The following is a 26,490-nucleotide window of genomic DNA, read 5'->3' on the forward strand; positions in this document are numbered from 1 at the left end:
CTGACCATATGTCACGCATTCCCACGGGGGAAGCTGCTAGACAAGGCATCATTGATGAGTTACCTGACGTCCATCTATTCCACCTGTCCAGCGAGAGAGATTTATTTAAGGCTGATCTAACGCCATATTGGGTGGACAACATAGTCCAAGTGCTTGAGCACGGACTACCTGAGTGACCAATAGAAAAAGCCCGACTTAGGTGCTTGATCCTTGAGATCCAGCCCTATCAGCTGATTGCAAGCCAACTCTATAGGCTGGGGCAAGACGGATTGCTGCGTAGATGTGTGTGTGAGCATGAGATGCACGATGTGCTCTCGGAGGCGCACAACGGCATCGCGGGAGGACACTTTAGTGGAGACACGACAGCACGAAAGGTGCCCTAGTCTCAACTATGGTGGCCCACGCTTTTCCGTGATGCCACGCAATTCTTCAAGCATTGTGACGAGTACCAACGGACAAAAGTCCCGATTCACAAGGATCAGATGGAGTTGACCCCAATTATTGCTCGACGACCCTTCAAGAAATGGGGAATCAACTTCATAGGACCCATCAGTCCTGCGACGCAGTACTCACAAGCCAAGTACATCATTGTGGCCACGGATTACCTCACGAAATGGGCAGAGGCAAGAGCTACACGTAAAAAATGACCTATGACGACTGCCAATTTCTTATGGAAGCAAGTGATCGTGTGATTCGGCTGCCCCATCGAACTGGTCAGTGACCAGGGCACGCACTTCATCAACGAAGTGATAGCGCATCTCCTATCCACCTTTCTCATTATCCATCACAAATCATCGCCATACTACCCTCAAGTGAACGGTCAGGCAGAATCCACGAATAAGATTCTCGTCAATGTCGTGACCAAAGTAGTCTCAGCCTCATGCAGCGCGACTGGGACAACAAGCTTATGGCAGCTTTGTGGGCTTACCGTACAGCTTATAAAACGGCTGTCGATCAAACCCCGTTCAGGATGACTTATGGAGCAGAAGCAATCCTACCCTTAGAATTCTTTGTTCCTAGCGTGAGAATAGCCCTTCAAGAACAATGGGAAGGGAAGGAGGCATGGACGCAACGCCTGGTCGAGCTTGAACGCCTATTAGAGACCTGTCTTCTAGCCACCCATGCACTTATATGTGAGAAGGCTCGTCGCAAGAGTTGGTTTGACAAGCATGTCAAGCAGCGCGACTTTGAACAGGGTGACTTAGTGCTTCTCTACTCCGTTAAGGGACATAAACAGAAAATGAAATTTCGAGGCCTTGGCCCCTTCAAAGTTCGTGCGATCAGCCGCACAAGCAATGTCGAACTCGAAACCTTAGATGGTGAGAGAATAGGCTTCTTCAATGGTGGCAGTCGTCTCAAGAAGTACTACCCTCCCACCCATCCTTTGCACGAGCCCCCGATGTTAGAACCGCCTGTCAAGGTACAAGTGGCCATAATTACTGATATTGATGACGAGGATGAGGAAGCGGTAGAGCCCGCATACCTCCATATAATGGTCACTGCAAAACAAACCTGCGCTTTCAACGCTCTGATCGATGAGGGAGCAGACTTCAATGTCCTAACTCATGATCAGTGGACCAAACTTGGTAGACCACCACTTCAGTCATGAATGCTAAATTAAGCCCATATGGGGCCCATTCCTATGCACTCCTCGGCAAGTGCAAAGTAGCCATTTCTATCGAGTCTGAGATTGTCTCAATGATTTTTTACGTGTTGCCAAATGCTAAAGACGCAGGCACGGAGTCACTACTAGGGCGCACCTTCAAAAAGTAAACTCACTGCAATGTTGATTATGAGTCGTAGCGCATCCACCTCGCAATAGGCAACGTTCGCATTGTCACAGCTTTCAGTAAGGGCTGCGCGACTTCATCACCGTCCGCAAAGCCACCGATAGAATTCTCCATGACCAAATCTAAGAAGGGGGGTAGTGCGCAGCCGCCACCTCCCAGCATTCAAGAATCACAACCCACAATAGCAAAACGTGAGGCTCAACAACCTAGATTTCAATAGAAGCCCAAACAACTGTAACTGCCGCCTAGGAGTTGACACTCCCATCCTCGTAGGACCAAAAACTCTAACCCTAGGAGGCCAAGACGCAGTCACAGAAAGTGCCGCATGAACAAGCAAAGATGGGTCCCTAAAGCCCTCTTACGTGCGCAAGGCTATTACGAGGAAAATACCTGGCTGTGGATCCCTAAGGCCCACAGGGCCAAAGGCACCATTCATACACCACCCTCAAGCTTGATCGAACTGCGTTCCATAAACCCTGAAAACCACAAGCCACAGTGCTCTCCTGAACCACAACCATCCACCTCATCCACGCCTAGGCCCAAGAGAGTCCCACAAGCCTATCGGCCTGAACCGCACACTTTGTCACAAAAATCATCACCCGCCGAAGTCAATCCGCCTCCCCAACTCCAACCTAAATGTAGCAGCCCGTCCATCGTGGCTGCTCCTAATCCACTTAACATCCAAGTGGCCCAACCACAAACTCACAAACCCTCCCAACCACCCATCTTCGTTGTCAAAAGCTCTTGTTCTGTCAAACCTCGACCACCTGTCGGCCTTACGCCCTCCTATGAACGAAAATCCTTTCTAGCGCTAGCTGCTGACCTCACTGAGGACATCGGGGATGACGTGGTGGATTGTATTAAATGACTGGATGACACTTTCGTATCACTCGCGCTAAGCTATGAGCGCTTGGACCTAGGTCTATTAGAAGAACCCTTTGCAACTGAAGTGCAAAATATGCCTTGCTCTTGGAAAACCTTTGAATTTGCATTCGCAAAAGCTTCTCGCTCCACTGCTTAGTTGATTAACAGCAAAATCTCCAAGGAGCAAGCCATCAAACAGCGCAATATCACGTCATACAATCTACGAACCACTTCTGCTATCACTGACCAAGAAATCACGGAGTTATCATACCTCGCTGATACTGGATCACCTTTCTTGAGGCAATGGTACGCTCTTAGGTTGCAATGGGAAGTTGAAGGATGTCGCATAATGACCAACACTGAGCAACGCCGCGCCATCAGAACAGCAGAGTATGATCCCACGTATGTCGTGCCCACCTCGTATAGAGTGTTAACCACTCTTCGAGGACAACCCATGGAAGAACACCTCAAAGGACACCCCTACCTCGATCGCTTGTTGACCGAGAAAGAGCTCCATATTGCTAGCCGTGTCGACTCTGATGACTTCCTCACAGATGTTCTCACATATATCACGCACGTTGTCGTGCTACTGCGCATCCGAGTCGTATACATCTCCATTTCTTTTGTTGTGCATTTGTGTTATTTTCTGCGTGTGATTCATTGTTTGTGTGATGCATTTCGATAATCTGCATCCAATGTACATATTCCCTTAGTGCATGTGTATGATTTTGTTTGGATGCATGATGTGTGTGTGTTAGAAAAGTATGAAAACTGATGCCAAAGGACATTATCAAGCTGATAATTTTAATGATGAACTCGAAGAAAAGTGCAAGATACCGTGGAATCAAAGGAAGCTTTATAGAAGCTGACATTTAAGCTATGAAGACAAAGGTGTAAATTCAGAAATATCATGTGCAATGGGAAAAGCTCAAGGAGTGCTGAACGGGTTCCCTTGTCGAGATGTAGACTCTTGGAATGCCCTTATCATAGGTTATGCTTTACATGAGCAGATTGGAAATATGTTGGACTGTTTTTGAGCAGATGCAAAATGAGGGTGTGTTCCCAGACCCAAGTTCTTTTGTCAGCATGCGAACAATGACTCATGCCTACTATTTGAGGGGGAAGGGAATGTAAAAACAGCACTTGTTGAAAGAGAAAAAGAAGACATGCTGATATTAGAGGGAAGAAGCTTTTCCTGAGGGCCGTCACTTTTATATGACTAAAAGTTTGGTGGATTTTTGCTTGTGGAGGGAAAAAAAAAAGGGGAAAGTGTTCAGAAAATATGGAGTCTGCCGCTTTATTTTGAAAAAACAGTTTTTTTTAATCCTTCGTGGAGTGGCGACAAAAGGAGGGCTATTCATGTTCCTCATTGGAGAGGCAGACATGGGCGTAAAATAGTAAATCCATTGAGTAGACAAAGGAACTTTTTGTTATTCAGGACAGAAAAAACATTAATCCAGTTGCAACGCCTGTCTCTGGATCTGTTGAGGCATCGGATGATTCGAATGTCGAGTGGAGAGGGAGAATCGAATCCGCAGTTTGATGCAGCAGTAAACGACAATACGTTCTCAGCTAATCTTTGATGGAGGCCTGATTTAAGCTCTGAATTTTAACACGTTTCGTATGAAGGAAAGGTATTAAACCTTCAGCTGGATGTGCATCGAATTACGGGGATTTGGGGAGTAGCCGCTTGTGCAGAATACAAAGGGGAATCTACCGTGCAACATATGTTGGAGAGGCATTGACTGTTTGCTATGGATCGGAAGTGAGCAGAAGACGTAAGACAATGTTGGAATTCAAGAGGATGGGAGTCGATTGCAGAATGTGGTCGCCGTTGTGCTCGACGAAGTTCACTATCTCAGTGACATTTCGCGTGGAACTATTTAGGAGGAGACTGTTATTTATTGCTCAAAGGAAATTCAACTTATATGCCTCTCTGCAACAACTGTTGCAAATTCGGATGAACTTGCTGGGTGAATTGCACAGTCGTCTTTTGTAAGTGCATGGTCCTACAGAACTGATAACATCAAGACGACGACCAGCAGTGCCCTGATCCTGCCTTCGATCTTATTGAAGCTCATTGTGAAGAGCTAGCTGAAGCCGTCCGCCATCCAGCAGCGTGCCATCCGGCCCATCATCCAGAATCGCGATGTCATTGCGTAGGCACAGTCCGGGACCGGCAAGACCTCGATGATTGCCCTTGTCGTTTGTCAGCTCATAGATATCACTAACAGAGAGGTTCAGGCATTGATACTATTCCCAACCAGAGAGCTTGCAGCTCATATCGGCAACTTTGCCTCATGAAATTTTGGAAATGACAAACAAATTCATGACGGATCCTGTGCGCATTCTTGTGAAGCGTGATGAGTTGACACTTGAGGGCATTAAACAATTCTTTGTGGCTTTCAATTTGTTTTGAGTCATCTTGACTCTCGACATCTGCTTATTAAGTCATTCCCTGGGAAGATTGTAAAACCAGCTCAATTTAAGGCTATCAATGATGAAAGGATCAGAGACCTTTCATGAAGGGAAAGCTTTACATTCATTTCTCTGTAGATTTTCCTGAATCTGGTTCTCTTACCCCAGAACAGTGCTGTGCATTGGAGGGAATCTTACCTTCTAGGCCTGAACCTGAAATGACAGAGTTGGAACTTGATGAGTGTGAAGAAACAATTTTGCAAGATGTCAACATCGAGGAGGAGATGAGGAGGAATTAGCAGGCTATCCACAGAACTTCATTGTATTGGCATTGAAAGGATTTCTGAAAATTTGTTCATAGGGATTTCTGTCAGTAGAATTCTTCCAGCAGAACTCTTCAAATCTCCTACGTACTAAAGTCATAACTGTCTTCAAAAACTTGAATGTGAACAGTTTATGAGAAATTTCAAATTATTCTGAATTTGAACTTCTTGCCTCATTTCTTGCTGTATCTTGAACCCCGTGTTCTGCAGCCTTTGCGTGAACTCTACGACATTTCTGGTGAACCCGACGTGAAAGTGCTGCGTCATTTTTTTTCCAGCAAGATGGGAGACTTGCAAGAAGAGATGACAGATGATAATGTCATGAAGAACCTGTTTCAATCATTTACCATGTATATGCAGCAGCAAGCTCATGCAAAACGAGACAGTGATGCTATGGATGCCTTGAAAGCTGTCCAACAGGAGATGAAGTAGTTTAATGGCCAGCAAGTGTCAACTTACCTGCATTTGTATGAAGAAAAGATGAAGTTTTTTGGGGTTTCTCAAGATGTTTGGAGCCGCTACTTCTTGCGGATCGTGGTGCACGCTCTTGAAGGTCGAATTGCAGAAATTCAAGAAGCACATGCAGGTTGGGCTGAATTTAAAAAGGCATTAAAAGATGAATATTTCCTGGAGGATACAGGTCTTATGAATCACAGGAATTTTTTAGCATGGGTTTCTATGCCTAATAAGGGACTTTCTGTTACCGCTCTTCTGCGAGAGTTTGAAAGCCGTTATGATCAGTTGGATGGGACTGAACAGCAAGCTTTGGAGATGCAGAAAGTGGAGTTATTTTTACAAGCTGCAGATCCTGATTTATAGGAAAAGTTGGATGATCTTTTGGAAGATCAAGCTACTGATTCAGGTTTAAAGACTGAGTGGAGACATGTCATTGATGCTGTGAATGCTCTTGTTAAGAAGCAGCGCAGGAGAGTAAGATTGCATCATAATACAGGATCAGTTCCTGAAAAATCCTTGGAGACTTCTTCTTCTACCCCTGCTGCAACTTATTTGCCTAAGCCTACTCCTCCTGCTGTGAATCCACCAGTTCCTGCTGCTCTAGTGCCCTTATCTGTAGATGATGTTATTAAAGGCTTGGCGGATTTGATGATTGAAGCAGTCAAAGCTAAAGTTGGTAAGTTAAAGGAGCAACTTATGTCAGTACCTGCTGTAGCACCTGCTCCAGCGACTGCTTTTCTAGCTGGTCAAAGAAAAGGGCGACGATGTATTTGGTGTGATAGTACAAAGCACCAACACTGCAGAGATTGTGATGCTTTTCAGGAAGCACGTAAGAAGAATGTAGTGTTCTGGGGACAAGATGGGAAGATATGGCTGACAGAGACTGGCGCTCCTCTTGACACGAACTTCGGTAAGGGAGGTATGAAGAAGCTTGTTGATGATATGGCTGCGCGATCAGCTTATGTGAGTGTTAGAGGAGATGCTTTAGCTTTTGGAGTCCAGCTTGAGCAGAAATCTGATGGAGACTCTGCTTTATGGTCCTCTGCCTTGGAGATAGCGAGAAGAGGGAAAGCTCAAGCATCTACTATGACTTGTGTGGGCTCCAACATCCGAGGAGAAACAGGATGGGATTCTCCTGTTGACAGGTATTCTATTTTTGCTTATATGGCTAAAACCCAGGGTTTAGATGCCATGGTTGAGGAAAAGAGAAGAAGAGATGAGGAGGGTCCCAGCACCTCCAAAAAGACTAGAGGGGGTGACTTTGTTTCACCACCTGTTACAGCTCCACCTATGTCAAGTTCTCCAACTCAATCAGGTCCTGAACAACCAATGGGAGACAAGCAGAAAGAAAAGAGGCAACCAAGAAAAGAGCCAGGATTCAAGCTCTTGTCAGACCTTGATATGCAAACGGATATGAGTAAGATTTTTCATGAAAGAATTTTGAATAGTGAAGTTACTTTTACTGTTGGAGAAGCTCTTGGGATTGCTAGAAGAGAAATACAGGATCAGATACAGGATCTTTTACGGAGGAAATGACATGCGATGGAAGGACCTGCTTTACAGGGATTGTGGCATGGAGCTCTTGGGGAAGAGCATGATGATGCAGTGATGGTTGAGAATGCTTCTATTAATCCGCAATTGGAGAAAATAGTACAGCCTATGCAGTATGAAGATGATGATACCCCTATCCTCATTCCTCGCAGCCATTTTTCACGAAGTCATTGGGCTAGAGCAACCACTGAGACAGTGGTAAGGATTGGAGAGAAGCAAATTCCATTGGTCACTTTAGTTGATCATGGTTCAGAGATTAATCTTATTGCTCGAGGTGTTTATGAGAGTGGCAAGTGGCCTATGGATACAGAGCATGGCTGGCGCATGAGAGCCGCCAATAATACTTCTGGTGATATGTATGCTGCTTGTCCGAGTATCAGAATTTATATTGGTAATGTTGAAGAGGATTATCATTGCTTTGTTCAGGATTCTTGCTCTTATCCGATTATTCTTGGACAGCCTTTCATTACAGAAGCAAGAATGGAAACGAAAGTGATGGATGACGGGTCAGCTTATGCACGGATACGCAGTAAAGATGGTACGCGAGCTGTTCAGTTTATGACTGTTGGGGTAAATCATCCGAGAAACAGGGACTCCTTGCGTGAGGCACCACTACCTGCAAAGGAGTTGGATTTTCATTAGGTACCGCTGTCTTGCGAGACGCCAGTGGTACGGAGCGGAGAAAAGAGGAGATCTCGCCTCCTGGCAGCCAGTCTTTCTCCAATAATTTTGTTGGTTTTTCTTCAGATAGTTTAGTGAGTTATCAGAAAATTTCAGATTTGCCTAGAGCTGCCAGGCAGTACATTGGTTGTAAGGAGAAAGAGTTGAAGAATGCAGGTATTTTGCAAGCAGAAGAGCATGTAGATGGATTGTATGAAGGGATGTCTTATGCAGATACATTGTTTGAGATGGGAGCAATGCTGAAAACTGATATATGTAAGGGTTCAAAGATCATACCTGTGCAAACCTTGGATATGTTTCAGGAAATTTCTGGTTTTATGCTACAAACAGAGTTAGAGGCTGAGAAAACTCAGCAAACTGAATTTATGGCTGATCTTGATCAGCTAACAGAATTGCAGAGGGCTGAATCCATTCAGCCAACAGAGTTGAATGCAGAAAAATTTCTGCATACAGAGTTTCAGGATGCACCTATGCAGTCCATAGAGCCGAGGGCTGAATCCATTCAGCCAACAGAGTTGAATGCAGAAAAATTTCTGCATACAGAGTTTCAGGCTGCACCCATGCAGTCCATAGAGCGAAAGGCTGAAATTTTTCAGCCAACAGAGTTGAAAGTTGCTGAAAATTTGCAGAAATTGCAGCAAAGAAAAGAGTGCTTGAATGATGCCAAGGTTGACACAAAATATAAAACAGTTGATAAGAAGGTTAAGCCGGTTGCAGGCCCGCTTCCTTCTGATAGTGATGAACAGATTGAAAAAGCTATGAAGCAGTCTATGTTGAGAGACCCTGCAAATATTGGACATAAGTTTATAGCTGAAACTCTTGCAGAATTGAAGATTGGAAATGATGATTTTTTGCTTCCAGTGGAAAAAGAATGTTTTAGAGAGATGCTTGGACGTCATGGTAAGGCATTTGTTTTCTTTCCACATGAAATTGGCTGCATTAGTCCCGAATTGGTAGCACCCATGGTCATCTTCACTGTTCCTCATGTACCATGGAATATACATCCTATACCTGTGCCTAAAGCACACTTGCCAAAGCTGATAGAGTTGCTGAATGAGAAGATTAAAATGGGGATTTTGGAACCCTCTTCTGCACCCTATTCTAACAGGTGGTTTACTGTACCAAAGAAGAATGGTACTTTGAGATTTATTCAGGATATGCAGCCCGTGAACAAAGTGACAATCAGGAATGTGGGAACAGGTCCAGTTGTGGATGAATTTGCTGAGGCTTTTGCAGGACGAGCCATCTATTCTCTAGGTGACTTGTATTCAGGTTATGATCAGTTTCAGCTTGCCTTGGAAAGCAGGGATATTACTACTATGCGGACACCTATTGGTCTTGTGAGGATGTGTACCTTGCCTCAAGGTGCCACAAACTCAGTTGCTCATATGATGAATGCTATGCATAGAGTTCTACGAGACTATATTCCGCAGTATACCATGCCTTTTCTAGATGATGTGCCTATTAAGGGTTGTGCAGAAGAAGAAAAGAATGAAAGTCTTGATTTGCGTGGATGTAGACAGTTTGTGGCTGACCACTTGATTGCTTGTGAGCAAATATTGGCACGATTAGAGGAGGTAAATTTGACACTTTCAGGAATGAAATCTGTCTTTGGTGTTAATGAAGTTATCATAGTTGGGCATATGGTTGGATATTACGGCAGGAAGCCTTCTCCTGCAAAGGTGGATGCCATAAACAGGATTGCAGAGTATTGCTCGACTACTTCAGAGGTGCGGAGATTTGTGGGAGCTTGTGTATTTTACATGATTTGGATTCCTCATTTTGCTCATATAGCAGATGTTCTCTATCAGCTGCTTCGAAAGGGGCAGAAATTTCATTGGGATGAGAAGCATTCAAAAGCCATGCGTAAGCTCAAGAAGCTGTTGCAATCAGCTCCTACTCTACGCAAAGCGGATTATCAGTGTGGATGGCCGATCATGTTGATAGTTGATACTAGCCCTATTGGCATAGGTTGGGCTGTGGGACAGGATGATGCTGATGGAAATAGGTATGCTATCCGCTTTGGAGCTAAAGTTCTTAATGAGCGACAGAGGAGATATCCGCAGATCAAAAGAGAGTTGTGGGGAGTAGTCACTGCACTGAAGTGTGACAAAGGGTATTTTATTGGAGCTTCAGTTATTGTGGAAACAGATTGTTTGCCTTTGCTTGGCATGATTACTAGTTGCTCAACTCCAGATATAGCGATGCTTCGGTGGATTGCCTATATCAAATCATTGAATCCAGAATTTCGACACATAGCAGGGAAAGATAATCCAGTTGCTGACATGCTATCTAGAGCGAGATATGAGGATGAGGAGTCAATGGTTGCAGAAGATGATGAGACAGAGTTTGCTGCTTCTGTCCTTGTTCATGATTGTCATGTATCTACTATTGAAGCCTTTATTGAAGAACTTTATGTTGACGAGTGGCTGCAAATTGGACAGTATCTAAGTTCATTGACTCGAAGAGCTGATTGGACAGATGATGAATTCAAGAAAATCAGAAGGAAGGCTTATGGGTATTTCTTGAAAGATGGTTTTCTTTGGAAGCATCCAAAGAAGAGAGGAGGCTTGCCCTTGAGAGTAGTTTGTGATGTAGCGATGTAGATACAGATTATGCGAGAGTTTCATGAGAGCTCATGGGCTGGACATAGAGGTGTGTGGGCTACTTATGAGAAAATCAAAGAAAGATACTGGTGGAAAGGGATGTATAAAGATGTTTCTCATTTTGTGGAGACTTGCAGGGACTGCCAACTTTACTCTTTAGTGCGACATCGTGACGAGTTGCATCCGACTTATCCACTATGTATGCATTATAAGTGGGTGGTAGACTTGGTTACTTTGCCAGTGGGACTTTGGCAGATGAGATATCTTGTCTTGGCTAGAGAGGATCTTACAAACTATGTTGAAGGCAGATCTTTGCGGACAAAGATCACCACTACAGTATGTAAATTCTTGTTGGAAGAAATATTTTGCAGGTATGGATGTATAGGCAAGATTACAGCTGATCATGGAGAGCTAGATGCAGATGAAGCTAGAGAATTCTTCTCACGGCTTGGGATTAAATTGGCTCTTACTACTGCCTATAATCCAGAGGGAAATGGCAAGAGTGAAAGAGGACATCCGCCGATAGTTAAAGCATTGACAAAAGCTTGTAGAGGTCGGATTGGGGATTGGCCGAGATTACTACCTTTTGCGTTGTGGGCTGATCGCTCTACACATAGTGTGACTACTGGATACATGCCTGCAGAGTTGATGTATGGGCAAAAACCTGTCATGCCTACAGAAATTTGTGCTCTCACTTGGAGTGTTCTTCCGTGGCATGAGAATTTATCAAGGGAAGAGCTTCTAGCTCTTCGGATTCGTCAACTAGAGAGAAGGACAGAAGATGTGCAGCTAGCAGTTGATCGTTTGAAGGTAGCCCGTCTCAGAAATAAGGACAGGTTTGATTTAAGGCATCGCTTGAGGCCTAGAGCCATAAAAGAAGGAGATTGGGTTCTAGTCTACGACAGTAGTCTAGAAAATCAACATAGTAGCATGAGAAAAATGGTTCAAAGATGGTTTGGACCGTATGAAGTGAAACAGGTTTTTGACAATGGTACCTATGAGTTGGCTGAATTAGATGGAACAGTATTGAGGGTGCCCATTGCTGGAAAACGAGTCAAGATTTTCAAGAGAAGAGAAGATGAAGAATATGCACTTGAAGCGTTGACAGAAGAAGAGCAGGTAGAAGAAAGACAAGCAGAAAGAGCAGAGAACATAGATGATGAAGCTGATGGAGAAACAGGTTTACTAGAAACAGAAGATGGACTTGACCTGTTTGTGGACTTGAATGATCCTGGATAGTTGGCACATCCGGAGGATGCGCAGGTTTAGAGGGGGTGGATGTCGTGCTGCTGCGCATCCGAGTCGTATACACCTCCATTTCTTTTGTTGTGCATTTATGTTATTTTTTGCGTGTGATTCATTGTTTGTGTGATGCATTTCGATAATCTACATCCAATGTACATATTCCCTTAGTGCATGTGTATGATTTTGTTTGGATGCATGATGTGTGTGTGTTAGAAAAGTATGAAAACTGATGCCAAAGGACATTATCAAGCTGATAATTTTAATGATGAACTCGAAGAAAAGTGCAGGATACCGTGGAATCAAAGGAAGCTTTATAGAAGCTGACATTTAAGCTATGAAGACAAAGGTGTAAATTCAGGAATATCATGTGCAATGGGAAAAGCTCAAGGAGTGTTGAACGGGTTCCCTTGTCGAGATGTAGACTCTTGGAATGCCCTTATCATAGGTTATGCTTTACATGAGCAGATTGGAAATATGTTGGACTGTTTTTGAGCAGATGCAAAATGAGGGTGTGTTCCCAGACCCAAGTTCTTTTGTCAGCATGAGAACAATGACTCATGCCTACTATTTGAGGGGGAAGGGAATGTAAAAACAGCACTTGTTGAAAGAGAAAAAGAAGACATGCTGATATTAGAGGGAAGAAGCTTTTCCTGAGGGCCGTCACTTTTATATGACTAAAAGTTTGGTGGATTTTTGCTTGTGGAGGGAAAAAAAAAACGGGGAAAGTGTCCAGAAAATATGGAGTCTGCCGCTTTATTTTGAAAAAACAGTTTTTTTAATCCTTCGTGGAGTGGCGACAAAAGGAGGGCTATTCATGTTCCTCATTGGAGAGGCAGACATGGGCGTAAAACAGTAAATCCATTGAGTAGACAAAGGAACTTTTTGTTATTCAGGACAGAAAAAACATTAATCCAGTTGCAATGCCTGTCTCTGGATCTGTTGAGGCATCGGATGATTCGAATGTCGAGTGGAGAGGGAGAATCGAATCCGCAGTTTGATGCAGCAGTAAACGACAATACGTTCTCAGCTAATCTTTGACGGAGGCCTGATTTAAGCTCTGAATTTTAACACGTTTCGTATGAAGGAAAGGTATTAAACCTTCAGCTGGATGTGCATCGAATTACGGGGATTTGGGGAGTAGCCGCTTGTGCAGAATACAAAGGGGAATCTACCGTGAAACATATGTTGGAGAGGCATCGACTGTTTGCTATGGATCGGAAGTGAGCAGAAGACGTAAGACAATGTTGGAATTCAAGAGGATGGGAGTCGATTGCAGAATGTGGTCGCCGTTGTGCTCGACGAAGTTCACTATCTCAGTGACATTTCATGTGGAACTGTTTAGGAGGAGACTGTTATTTATTGCTCAAAGGAAATTCAACTTATATGCCTCTCTGCAACTGTTGCAAATTCGGATGAACTTGCTGGGTGAATTGCACAGTCGTCTTTTGTAAGTGCATGGTCCTACAGAACTGATAACATCAAGACGATGACCAGCAGTGCCCTGATCCTGCCTTCGATCTTATTGAAGCTCATTGTGAAGAGCTAGCTGAAGCCGTCCGCCATCCAGCAGCGTGCCATCCGGCCCATCATCCAGAATCGTGATGTCATTGCGCATGCACAGTCCGGGACCGGCAAGACCTCGATGATTGCCCTTGCCGTTTGTCAGCTCATAGATATCACTAACAGAGAGGTTCAGGCATTGATACTATTCCCAACCAGAGAGCTTGCAGCTCATATCGGCAACTTTGCCTCATGAAATTTTGGAAATGACAAACAAATTCATGACGGATCCTGTGCGCATTCTTGTGAAGCGTGATGAGTTGACACTTGAGGGCATTAAACAATTCTTTGTGGCTTCCAATTTGTTTTGAGTCATCTTGACTCTCGACATCTGCTTATTAAGTCATTCCCTGGGAAGATTGTAAAACCAGCTCAATTTAAGGCTATCAATGATGAAAGGATCAGAGACCTTTCATGAAGGGAAAGCTTTACATTCATTTCTCTGTAGATTTTCCTGAATCTGGTTCTCTTACCCCAGAACAGTGCTGTGCATTGGAGGGAATCTTACCTTCTAGGCCTGAACCTGAAATGACAGAGTTGGAACTTGATGAGTGTGAAGAAACAATTTTGCAAGATGTCAACATCGAGGAGGAGATGAGGAGGAATTAGCAGGCTGTCCACAGAACTTCATTGTATTGGCATTGAAAGGATTTCTGAAAATTTGTTCATAGGGATTACTGTCAGTAGAATTCTTCCAGTAGAACTCTTCAAATCTCCTACGTACTAAAGTCATAACTGTCTTCAAAAACTTGAATGTGAACAGTTTATGAGAAATTTCAAATTATTCTGAATTTGAACTTCTTGCCTCATTTCTTGCTGTATCTTGAACCCCGTGTTCTGTAGCCTTTGCATGAACTCTACGACAACGTGGGAATTCGACCCTTTGATTTGGACCGCGCAGCTCAATTGGAATACAATCCAAATTTCTATACTTGGCTCCTTCACAAGTAACTCCTACCCCAACATGCCGAAAGCCCTTGACCTTTTGACCCTCAATCCTAGTAAGGATTCTTCTCAAGATGGAAGGGGAGGGGGTAAGGTGAAATGAATCAGATGAGAAATGAATCAAAGGGGATGAATCAAAGTAAAATCAGTGAAAAGCATAAACATGTATTATGAAAAAATGGAGGGGGTAAAAAATGGGCATGAAAACTTTAAAGGCCAAAAAGTACAAGTCTCAAAAGGAGTGAATCAGATGAGAAATGAATCAAAGGGGATAAATCAAAGTAAAATCAGTGAAAAGCATAAACATGTATTATGAAAAAACGGAGGGGGTAAGAAAATGGGCATGAAAACTTTAAAGTAAAGGGCAAAAAGTCCAAGTCTCAAAAGGAAAATCTACATTGCTTCTTAATGAGTTCATTAAAAAAGCATAGAGTTTTTCTTTTCCAGCAATCAGCGAATTAATATGTGGAAAGTACTAACGAAAGTTACGATTTATGGCAGGAGCATAAAAAATGTCGCAGCAAGACCACGCCCATCGACTCCCATTCATAGATGAGGAAAGGGAGCAATACCGCATCCATCTAGAGAACCGCGCCTTCAACCAGCTCAAATTCTGAACCATCCATAATATAGAAGTTGTGGTGGCCAAGGAGGAAGCAACTAGCAGGGTGGTTGAACAATGCAACCTCACGAAGTATCTTGAAAAGTTCTCGCAGGAGCCGGACCACCTAAAGTGCGTGGAGTTCCTCAGAACGTACAACCCAGATCAAGAATGTGGTACCGTGACGGTGAGCAGAGGAGAATTAATGAGTTCATTCAAAAAGCATAGAGTTTTTCTTTTCCAGCAATCAGCGAATTAATATGTGGAAAGTACTAACAAAAGTTACGATTTATGGTAGGAGCATAAAATGTCGCAGCAAGACCGCGCCCATTGACTCCCGTTCACAGACGAGGAAAGGGAGCAATACCGCATCCATCTAGAGAACCGCACCTTCAGTCAGCTCAAATTTTGAACCATCCACAACATAGAAGTTGTGGTGGCCAAGGAGGAAGCAGCCAGGAGGGTGGTTGAACAATGCAACCTTACGAAGTATCTTGAAAAGTTCTCCTAGGAGCCAAACCACCTGAAGTGCATGGAGTTCCTCAGAACATACAACCCAGATCAAGAATGTGGTACCATGACGGTGGGCAGAGGAGAAGATGCAAAGCAGGTATAGGTCCGCTTAGACCCAGCCTTGGTGGAGAAGGCTTTGGGGTTGGTACCAAAGACAGAGAGGAAACAAAAAAGGGATGTTTATGCCATGCTTAAAATGAAGAAGAAAGAGGTGCTCACAAATGACGGCATAAGCATCCAAGACATCCCTGACGCAGAAGCCAGGATGCAAGCCAAGCTGATACATGTACTCTTCTCCAGCCAGCGCTACAATTCATTGATGCATCGAATTAGCGTACCTGTGTTGGAGAATGTAGCAGTCCATACCCTAGACAAAGTATATTGGAACGGGTACGTGCGAAAAACGATCGACCAGGCAGCCAAAGCAATGGCCCTAGGAAGTGTACTAGCAGGAGGAGAATCTCCAGCCTCTAAAGCCACAGAAAGAAAGAAAGCCTCCTCCAAAGCCTCCTTCATCGGGTATGGAGGTGTCTTGACTGCGCTCATCCAGGAGGTAGTGAAGGGAGCGCAGGACGTAGAAGAAGAAGAAGGAGAAACGCCAAAAAGGTCGCCTCCTCACCAGGACAAGGATAGGTCCACCGATAGAACTGAGACAGAGGAAGAAGGGGAGGGACAGACAAGTAAAAATACAACCAAGAAGCCCAAGAAGAAGACAACGCAGAGAAAGAAGAAGGATGACGAAGGCAGAAAGAAGGAGAGAGAAGACTTGGAAAGGGCAAAGAAAGAGTCCCTAAAAGAGGCAAAGAAGAGAGAGAGGACAAAGAGACAAGAGGAAGAGAAGGAAAAAGAAGAATTACAGAAAGAAAAGAAGGCATCGAAACAGGAAGCAGAGGAGAAGAAAAGAAAGGAAAAAGAAGAAAAAGAGAAAAAGAAGGAAGAGCAGAGAAAAGCAGAGGAGGAACGGAGAAGAAAGGCGGATGAGGAAGAGGAAGAACTAAGAAGAAAGAAGGAAGAGGACCTCGCTGAAGCCACACACCAGTCCATTGAGCAACAAAGCCGAGCGGATGAATTGGGGAACTAGAGCCCACAGAGAGAAGAAAGGCCAGGGTCTAGCACACAGGTGCCGGAGATTGTGCCACCTGCAGTCACGGAGGGCAAGGGCAAGGCCCCAATTCATCCAATTCCTACCCTCCTGGTTCCTTCCACTGAACCCACCACCATCACCCCTAGCATCCCGACCAGTGTCGACGTGTCAAATTTCGTGGCATGGATGCAATATTTTATCAACAAAGAGATGACCCAGGGACAGAGCACAGGAACCATGGCCACAGGACAAAAGAGGCGCTACTGATGCGGAATCCAAGCAAGAGCCTAAAAGGTAGAAGGTAGAAGCCTCAACCTCACCCATCCACACAACGATGATGCCATCGGCTAACTACGACGAGTATGTTGCCGAGATACTCTCCCAATTGGAGAAAGCTAAGGAGGAACGCAAGATAGCCATAGCTGAGTTGGCAGCTGAGAAGGAATCGGTGGCCGCCTTCCGACTGGATAAAATGAGGATGATAGCCATGCAGCAAAGGGAGATCGCAGATCTCAAACAAGAAATGAAGGCTAAGGATGATAGGGAGGAGCACTGGAGACAACAGCTTGAAAAAGAGACACAGGAGCTAGTGAAAATGCAAAGAGAGCACAAGCTCCTGATAGTGCAATACCAGGAGCTCGCTATGAAATCTGCTCAAGTTGATGTGCTTGTGGGGCTGAGCTGAATGCCAGAGATAAGGAGCGAAAACAAGACATAAAGGAGCAGCAAGAGGAGATCGAGCGACTGACAGATCAACTAAACTCTGAAAAAGAAGAGCAAGAGAGGTTGGTCAGGGAGTTGGAAAACCACGAGCAAAAACTCATGATACTAACCCTAAAAAAAAGCGAGAGCTTGGAAGAAATGAACAAAAGAGCAGAGGAGTGGGGTGTGCACAATGAAAAGAGGGTGAAGACACTGGCACGACGCCTTGCTCTGGTAGAGAAGGAGAAAATCATGTTGAGATATCGAGCTCCACTCGTGATATGCCAGGGTGACCGTTGTGCATTTATGTCATCGACGTGTCAGTTGCAGATGCGGTTGGTACACCGCCCATGAATAATAGCTACATGATAGCCATCCTTATCTACTCTAGTTCGTGGCTCAATTAGTATGCCACCTTAGTTAGTTGAGTTTGGTTTGAGACCCATATATAGGGTTCTTCTATTTCTTTGTACTTGACTTCTTTTTGGCTTACACAACTAAGAAGAGGAAAACTGTTTTCAGCCTCCACCTGCGTGTGTATTCCCCCATTGTGCAAGCAAGAAAGCTACAAGTGAGACTCCTTCCTTCTCTCCCACAATCCTGACAAATCATTGCAGAGAGCAAGGCAGAAGCCGCCCAAGTGGCCTTCGGCGCTCAACAGAAAGCCTTTCTCGAAACCATCCTGGACACCATCCGCTCAGCGCAAGGAGAGTCATTGGAGGTGACGTAGAGGAAGCTCAGCATCACACACAGAGCATTACATGCTGGATTGCAAATGCCACCCCTACCTGTGGAGGTTAGGCTGAGCTTGGATGAGCAACGAAAATACCTATTGCTGGACGGCCTAACCCCCCAACAGGAAATCGATACCCTCGGATTCGAAGAGGAAGCACCACAGGGAGAACAGTAGGGGGAGAAAGCAGAACTTGAAATCGACATGAACCGATTCAAGGAGGATGTAGTCCCACAACCCCCCTCGCCGCAGTCTCAAGAGCCACCACAAGAAGACCCATCTACGGAAAGAAAAGCCGCATCTAGGGAAAGATGCAGAAAGCTAGTAGAGGAAGCCAGGAAATAGCTGAGAGCCAAACCAGTCGTGCTGCCGTCTGCACCCCTCCCACCGTGCCCTGATGATCTCCCCGCAGGATTCCACGCAGAACTAGTGCTATGGGAGATACAAGAACAAGGAAAGGATCCATTCACCTTTAGTTTTCTCCTACCCAACAGTCTGCGGAGGGTCTTGCCGCTCAAGGTGATGGATGAGGTGATTGCAATCGGTGTGGCTGGTTGGGGAAAAGATGGCTAGAAGAGCGAGAAAAAAGCCCGACCTCTTAGGGCACAGAAGCGGCTGATTACTGGCAGAACAAAGTTTTTGAAGTCCCACACATTGTACAGGGCTACAAAAGCCAACCCCTATGGAGAAAGCGAGTATGCGACATCAGTATGCTTGCCAAGATGTCATTTTGTAACACCCTGCCATTCAAGCAGAACAACTCTACCTACATGGCATACCCTCGAAGGGTAGGGGTGGATTTTGATGCCACCCTCCACGGGCGGTATGACTTCCCTATTATTTATAAATCTAATGTAGTATCCTTCGAGCATGCCCTTCTCTTTACCTCGGAAAGCCTAAATGATTCTATGACACACTTTCTTGTGGATTTCTCCTCATGCCCTGACCTCGCCTTTGTAACAACCTGTAATTATCGTAGGTTACTTAAGCTACTCCTTAAGCAGGACCCGACTCCACAAGAGCGCGGCCTACCTCCCCTCTTCTTTGACCCTAACACTATTGACAGTTGCGCCATGGCTCGTCTTATGATGAGGGCTAGTCTCCTCCCCTCTTTTTGCCTAGCCCTCCTAGAAGATATGAATGACAGCCAATTTACTAGGTGCAATCACCCTTTCCTCTCCACCACTTCTCTTCATGTCCGCATGAATCTGAAAGATTACATGCAAAGTCGCCAGTTTTTGAGCAAATCCATCCAACCCCCTTCCCCTCCTCATTCAGATGAAGACAATTAGGCCTGGCTGTCATTCCACTTATTTTTTTATAAAAAAGAGCAAAGAAAAAAATAACATGAAAGGAAAGGCACACAAGCACTCACTTGTTGCAGAAGCACTTAAACACCACATAGAGCACTATCACTACACCTAGGGGTTCTCAAGTTAGGCGTGCTCGGTGGCTTCGGTCGGCCGGCTCCGCTCCTAACCCCCTAGCCCCTTTTGCTTCCCCACTTCATGCTTAGGGCACATCAAGGGCAGGACATACCTAGGGAGCTAACACTCGCCTATGGTTAGACCTGTCACCCTAAGCCACTTGCACTGCACCTCCCTTAATACAAATGGGGTCCTCAAGTGTGGGACATCACCCAGGCTTTCCTACGGTTAGACCCACCTCCCCATTCCACTAGCAGGAGCACACTGCACTAACACAGTAAGGTAGACACTCCCCTTACAGAGAGCACCGCACCTTCTCCTTTCAGGCATCACGCAAGCAGCAAACCACCAACTTCGGAGGCCCCTGTCAACCACTCGCTATCCATTTGGCTTCCCTGACCAACATCAGTTTCCACACCCACCTGAATCTACATGTGGCCCTTCCCTTTACACCATCCTTGCCCAAGTGCCTACCACCCTACAACAACACACAAGTGCCATGGGACTGCACCCGTCTTGGAGGGAGGTAATGTTAACCCCAAATCGAGATGGCAGAAAATGGCGAAAAATGAAGGAAAAAGCGAAAAAAGCATGGAAGAAGAGCAAAGACACACAGGTGACCTCTAAAGGCTAAGCCAAGACCAAAGCCGCGATTTTAAATGAAAGGCGCCTCAAAAAACTTGAAAAACACTTGTAAAAGAGTGCCAAGCTCCCTCCTGTGCCATTTGTAAAATATTAGATGGGCATAGGCTAGAGACATAAGGATAGAAGAGGAAAATGGAAAAAGGACCTTGCCACAATGATCAGTCATGGAAAAAAGGGATGGGTGCCCACCATGGGATTTTAGGGTTTGTATATAAAGTTCAAAAAGTGAATGGAAACTCATTCTTTGGTGTGTGGCTAACAAGAGCTCTCTTCTTCTTCTCTTCTTCTTGCTTGTGTGTGCTCTTGAGAGAGGGAGTGTGAGAGGGTGAGTGTGTGGGAGTGAGGGATCAAGAGGGTGAAGCTCTTTGTAACGTGTCCACTAGGATCATCCAGGACACGTCTTAGCAGTCCATCGGAAAGGATGTCTAGAAAACTCCGCCCGGCACTCCCATGGAATGTTACGGGTTTTGCAATCTAGGTCTTCCCGTGTCTGCCCCGTAGCGGAAGTATCCTGGCCGTTCCCACTTAGGATCGACCTGAATTTGGGTTTTCTTGTTTGGTCATTAGCTAGTAGCAACTAGCGTCAGACCCGAGCGAATTACTTTACGCAGAAACGCCAAGTCCGAAGCGGATTCACGCTGCACTTGGTTCAAGGAGAATGGGAAACGAGAGGGATGCAAGGCTCAACCTCTCTACCATAAGGCATAGTCCCATTTCGTTCCCCTAAAACAGCGTAAATCGGGTAAGACGTAACTCTAGGTTATTGCTCTCATTATTCGCTTTGGTAATGATGATCATCCCGCTGTTCTTCGAGATTTTTGAGAAAAGTTCCCGGCTAACCGGGACCACCCATCCATAGGACGGACCCATGGTCCATCCTCCGCACTTTCCTCGGTTGTTTTAGTTATGTAATTACCTAACACATTAATTTGACATATAACAAACAGCTCCCTTGATTAATCCCGTTAAGCACTGGTTCCTTCACGTAATCTTATCACGTGACATAGAAAAACAATATCAAACAACTTCTTTATTATCATATCATCATTTATCTTTGAAATACAAGGAGTTCCGCCCGTAGGCTTGTCTATAATCCGCCCAAAGGCTTATCCAGTAATCCGCTAGGGATCACTATTCCAAGCTTCTGCCCGTAGACTAGTATGCGGGCCTCGAGATCCAATCCTGAGTCACGTTAGCCTCTTGTGCAGGACCCGGAAGGCGAGGGATTTACGGCCAGAGCCCCCCCTGGCACCCAAGCGTCCTCCTGCTCCAAGTAGAGCTCAACGGAAAGACCTCTCGCGGCGGGTTCGGTCCACGTTCCCGGCGCGGTCAACAACCCCCTTGGTTAGGGTCAGGCAGGCAGTCGGGGGTAACTGAAGCTGCCTCTCCCTTCAGGCCTTCAACCTGAAGCATTTAGATATCTTTTCATCCTTTAGTTCCTTGAGCAAACAATGCAAACAGTGATTTCTAAACTGTTACAAGCACAATCAATTCCAGTGGTAGTTTAATTTGGCCAACTGTTAAGGAGTGGATCCTTCTCTCCGAATGCACCCAGCATTCGATCTGGGATCAATTGCGACTTGGCAAGATCCCCAAGGGTTTGTTTGTTCGCCCTTTTGTCCTTGGGTTAGGGCCATACCCTGTTAACCCAACTTAACCAATACCTTAGGTTTTATTAATAGTAAATCCTGGCGACCATGTCGCTTCAATTTATTGATTTGTCATTTGCTTCCAGGCAAATACCTAACTTTCCTTTACTTGGCAATTTTTCCCCAAGAAAGGTGATGTAACAGGATGATTACTCACTCTCTTGCAAGTTAAACTTGCACAAGAGCTTGCCAACCCCATTTCAAGAAATGGCAAAACTCTCTCGTGAACAAATCACAAGTCTATGCGACGTTGCAACTTTTTGCACAAGTGTCGCATCTATTCCATGAGATCATTTCACCCATTGAACGGCTTATCTCCAGACGAGAAGCAGGGTTTAGGGTGTCTTCTTACCCAACCCATTCCTAATTACACTAGGCCGACCACGGTCCTAGGAATTCCAACTCAATCCGAGTTTCATCATTATGAACGAGTGATCCTTAGGGTAGAAACCTTAGATCATTTTATGCATGAGCATCCAATTGACTCAACATTTCGTGAATGTGGGTATGATCTTTGGGTTTGAGGGTATTGACTTGGCAACAAGTGTAAAACTAGGTCGAATCCTTATCGCGCTAAACCCTAGTTAGCACTTGGGATATTTGTCATATCGACTGAACCATGCCCATATGAATCCCTTGTGGGTTAGGTGATTTAGACAACTCAATATACTTGTCTTGCGACAAGGATGAACCTTTCCTAGAGATAATAAACTAGATCTAAAGGAGGAAAATAGTTACAACTACACCAATACATGTAAACATGCGATTCATTGCTTCTACGCATCACATGGTTCACAATAACCCTATCTTTCCTTGGTAAAGTAAAAATGCCTGATAATCTGGACACTAACTTTCCTAGGTCCTACTAGGACTTACATCAAATAATCATGCCTACAACCTTGTTGTCTACACTTTAGAATCTTATGCTTTGATAAACCATGCAACCTTTCCTAAATGCGGCTCCTGATGAATGACATTTTTGCATGACGACTATGCAATACGCAACTTTCTCCTAGCTACAATGTAGTCACTGAAGTTCATACAAAACTAAAGCTAGTGTTAACTTATTCCATTTTACATGCCACTTGCAAGTCCATAGATCATTTTCGTGCTCTTCTATTTCTTTTCGGATAACATCTTATGGGTGTTAACTTTTCCTCATGAATCATTACAAGGAAGATTTATCTAAAAATGTGACATGCCATTAATCTTTTCATGCCTAGTAAAAAGGTGTACCTCAATAATTTCAACCTTGTAATGAGGTAACAGTTGTCCTAGGCTCGTCACTTTTGAATGCACAAAAGGAAACTTACTGATAAGGTCCTACAAATGCATAGACACCTTATGCTCTTTTCATTCATTCCATTGAACGTACCAATGATCAATTTTCATATCTTAAGCTATTTCTAATAAATGTTCAAATAGCCAATTCATTTTCCAATTGCATTTAACTTGACTAGTTGAATTTGAACATGCATGAGTGCTTTCTAATCGATGAAGTTATCGTGACTAATTCAAGACTTTTGTGTGGAATCCAAATAGATCAAACCTGGACTTGTGGGCTCCGGGAAATATCCACGTAAATACTAGGAGAAGATCCTCTCGCAGGCGCGTCTTGTGACTTTTTAGGGCCCATTGTAGGCGTGATTTTGGCTTCCGGTTTGCCTTCGCGGTCTATAAATTTACTCGCCTTAGTATGCAGCCTCAAGATCTTGCCCTTCTCCCTCGTACGCAGGAGACCCCTTCATGGAACTTCGGATCTTTAAAAGGCCGGCCTGTGAGACCTGGGCCTATAGGATTTGGGGTATATGGGATTTGGAGCTTATGGAAGGCCTTAGGATTCGGAGCTTGGGCCTTCTTTCTTTCGGAAAAAGAGAAGGTTCGTGAAAGGGATCTTGTGATGGACCTTGCAGGAGTAGAGACTTTAAATCTGGCCCTAGGGGGTTTATGGGAGATTTGGTAGAAATGGCCTTATAGGCTTCCTCTTCAAAGCCAGGGGAAAAATGGACTTATGGAGGATCTGTGTGAAAGGGCGTTAAGGAACCCTCTTGTTCTCTACAAAGACCTCGGGGGGGGGGTTGATAGGGATGGGATTATGGGGGAAATGTAGTGGGAAGGGCTTTAAATCCGAGCCAAGGAGGCTTATGGGTGATTGGTGGAAAGGGACTTGTGTTGGGAATCCATGAGAAGGGGTTTATAAAAATGGGGGGAGGGTATAAAGGCTTGTGAAAGTGTAATGGAAAAGGGTTTAAAAGGAACCGGGTGGTAAAGTGAACTTAAGGAGGTTTAGTGGAAAGAAAGGGGTTTAAAAACCGGCTAGTGTGAGTCTACGAGAAGGGGGTTTATAAAACCCGAGCTGAGGTGGGCTTTATAGGGGATGCAAGGGGGGAAAGGCCTAATTCCCAGGGGGTGTAAAAGACCGCTTGAGAAGGGCAATAGAAAAGGGGGCTTAGAGAGCCCCCCCCCCCTTTAGAAGCTTCTGGGGCGTGATGAAGACCACGTGGGCAAGCAAAAGGGCAATATTTTTGTGGAAGGCGGCATCAGCAACAACGACCGGCAGCAGTTCGATTGGCAGCAGGGTGGCGGCGTTCAGCTCGACTGGCCGCTTCCACTTCTCCTCACTGCGCTGCAACATGGCGGCTCCACAATCAGAAGGCGTCCTTCCTCCTCTTTCACCTCTTCATGCAAAGCCTCACGACTCCCTCTCCCTTTTTTTTTCCCCCCTCCTCAATGGCGCAGCACAGCCGTCCTTCAGCATAGTAACCTCCAGTCCCTCTCCTTCGCGGCAGCCTCCTCACGGCCCCTCCGCGGCCTCTCAGCTTTCCCCACCACCCCCTTCTCACCCCTTAGAGGGGGGGGGTATTTGTAGGAAGGGGGGGTAAGGTCCCCCTCCCCCACGTGGTGCCTGCATGGCTCCTCTTCCTCCACCTCTCCTATTTCCCAACATAGCCCCCATCCTCTTCCCTCAGCCACGCTTCGGCTGGGGGAAAGAGGAAAAAAAATTTGAAATAAATCTAATATTATCCTCTTAACCTCCCCCCCCCAAGAGGAGGTTCATACGAGGATATGCAGGTTTCTTTAAACCATTAGTCGTCGTTTCTGCCACTATCGTATACAATCGCACTGTCCGTTAACATAATGCTAGCATTATCATTTGCCCGAGACTTCACACGGCCTCATAACATTTTCAACGGGAATATTACACTCTTCACCATTTCCTTTTCTCTTCTTCTCATCTCTTCTCTTCTCTTTTCTCGTGTGCGCGACTATGGAGGATGGAGCTTGGAGATGGAGGAGGCTTTTTGAGGATGGTTGAGCTAGCATCAAGAATCGTGGAGCTACCGAGGTGTGCGAGGGAGAAGGCTACTCACATCGGCATCAAGATAAGCTTACTACACTCGTAGGATCGATGACGCGTCGGCTAAGTGAGAGATAGCCATTAGAGCTCACTTGAAACGCTTAAAGCAACAAGCGGTCCGTGGGTCTTAGTGGTAGAGCGAAAGCTTCAACATTTTGGTTCCATTGCCGGGACCAACGGATTCAAGCTTGAGCACTTGCGCGCCTCATATCGAGCATCAAAGTAGGGGATTCATCCCCGAAACGGAGCTTGAGGTAGGTAGGAAGTTTGGGTGTTTTCGATCTTCAAAACAAGTAAGTATTTTGGGATATTTTGGTTGTTTGATGATTGGAAAGCATGGAGAATCTATTTCAGTTTTTTGCCTTCGATTTTTGTTGCATTTAGCGTAGGTTAGAATTAGGAAATCGAACCGGAAAAGGATAGGGTTTACTGTTTCAAAACAAGGAAAAACAGGGAAAAAATCGTGCAAAAATTGGTAAAACGCTCGCTAGTGATGCCTAAGATCAGCACGTGAGTGATTGGGGGCATCAACACCACACTTGGGAAGGGGTATAAGAGCCAGGAGGCCAAGAGAGAGCTCATTTGTGCCATTTTAGTGAGAGAGAGAGAGAGAGAGAGAGAGAGAGATAGAGAGCTCTAGCCCGCATCGATTTGATCGCATTACCGACGCACTTACCTGCCCGTTCAGGTATATGAATCTCTCCCTCTACTCCCCTAGATAAGATTTGGAAGTGCATGGCCATGGTGCTTGCCTACATCTTGTGAATCGATCAAAATCGTGTGTGCGCGGGTTACACGCACCGCATTGGGCCCGTCCGAGTGGCCTTTCTTGGGTCGAGTCCCAGAATCAAACCTCGGCCCCTGTCACTCAGCCCACTCGGCCAAACCACCCTCGCACCGGAACTCTTTGCCCCTATCACTCAGCCCACTCGGCCAAACCGCCCTCGGACCAAAACTTTTTGCCATGTGGCACATTCGACCTCGGCCCGTCCAAACAACCCATCCGAGCCTCAAATTCGGCCCTCGGCCACTTTCCACATTCGGCCCTCGGCCCAAGTGCCATTCGGCCTGTTCGAATCACCTTGTCCGAACCTGCCATTTGGCGGTTCGAATCAAAACCATCCGAGTCTAACCCTGAAACTCGGCCCTCAGCCCTGTGCCTCGGCCCGTCTGAGTGACCTACTCGGACCCTGCAATTCCAACCAGTTAGTCCGAGTGCAACTTTTAATCAAAATTTTCAGAAATTTGACCTAACCCAGCAAATACGTAGCAGCGCAAACTGTCGAAACCCTTCGGGCGCTCAGAACTTTATTTTGGCATACGTAATAGGAGAAATCGT

At 45.3% G+C, this 26,490-nt stretch overlaps 1 pseudogene; it reads left to right on the plus strand.

Annotated features, from left to right (window-relative positions):
• Positions 1 to 1,399: 1,399 nt before the first annotated feature.
• Positions 1,400 to 5,371, plus strand: LOC148010198 (eukaryotic initiation factor 4A-III homolog; annotated as a pseudogene).
• The last annotated feature ends 21,119 nt before the right edge of the window (positions 5,372 to 26,490 follow it).

The sequence above is a fragment of the Lygodium microphyllum genome, chromosome 30, assembly GCF_053477565.2.
Source record: "Lygodium microphyllum isolate KBCC chromosome 30, Lygodium_microphyllum_v1.1.10, whole genome shotgun sequence".
NCBI lineage: Eukaryota > Viridiplantae > Streptophyta > Polypodiopsida > Schizaeales > Lygodiaceae > Lygodium > Lygodium microphyllum.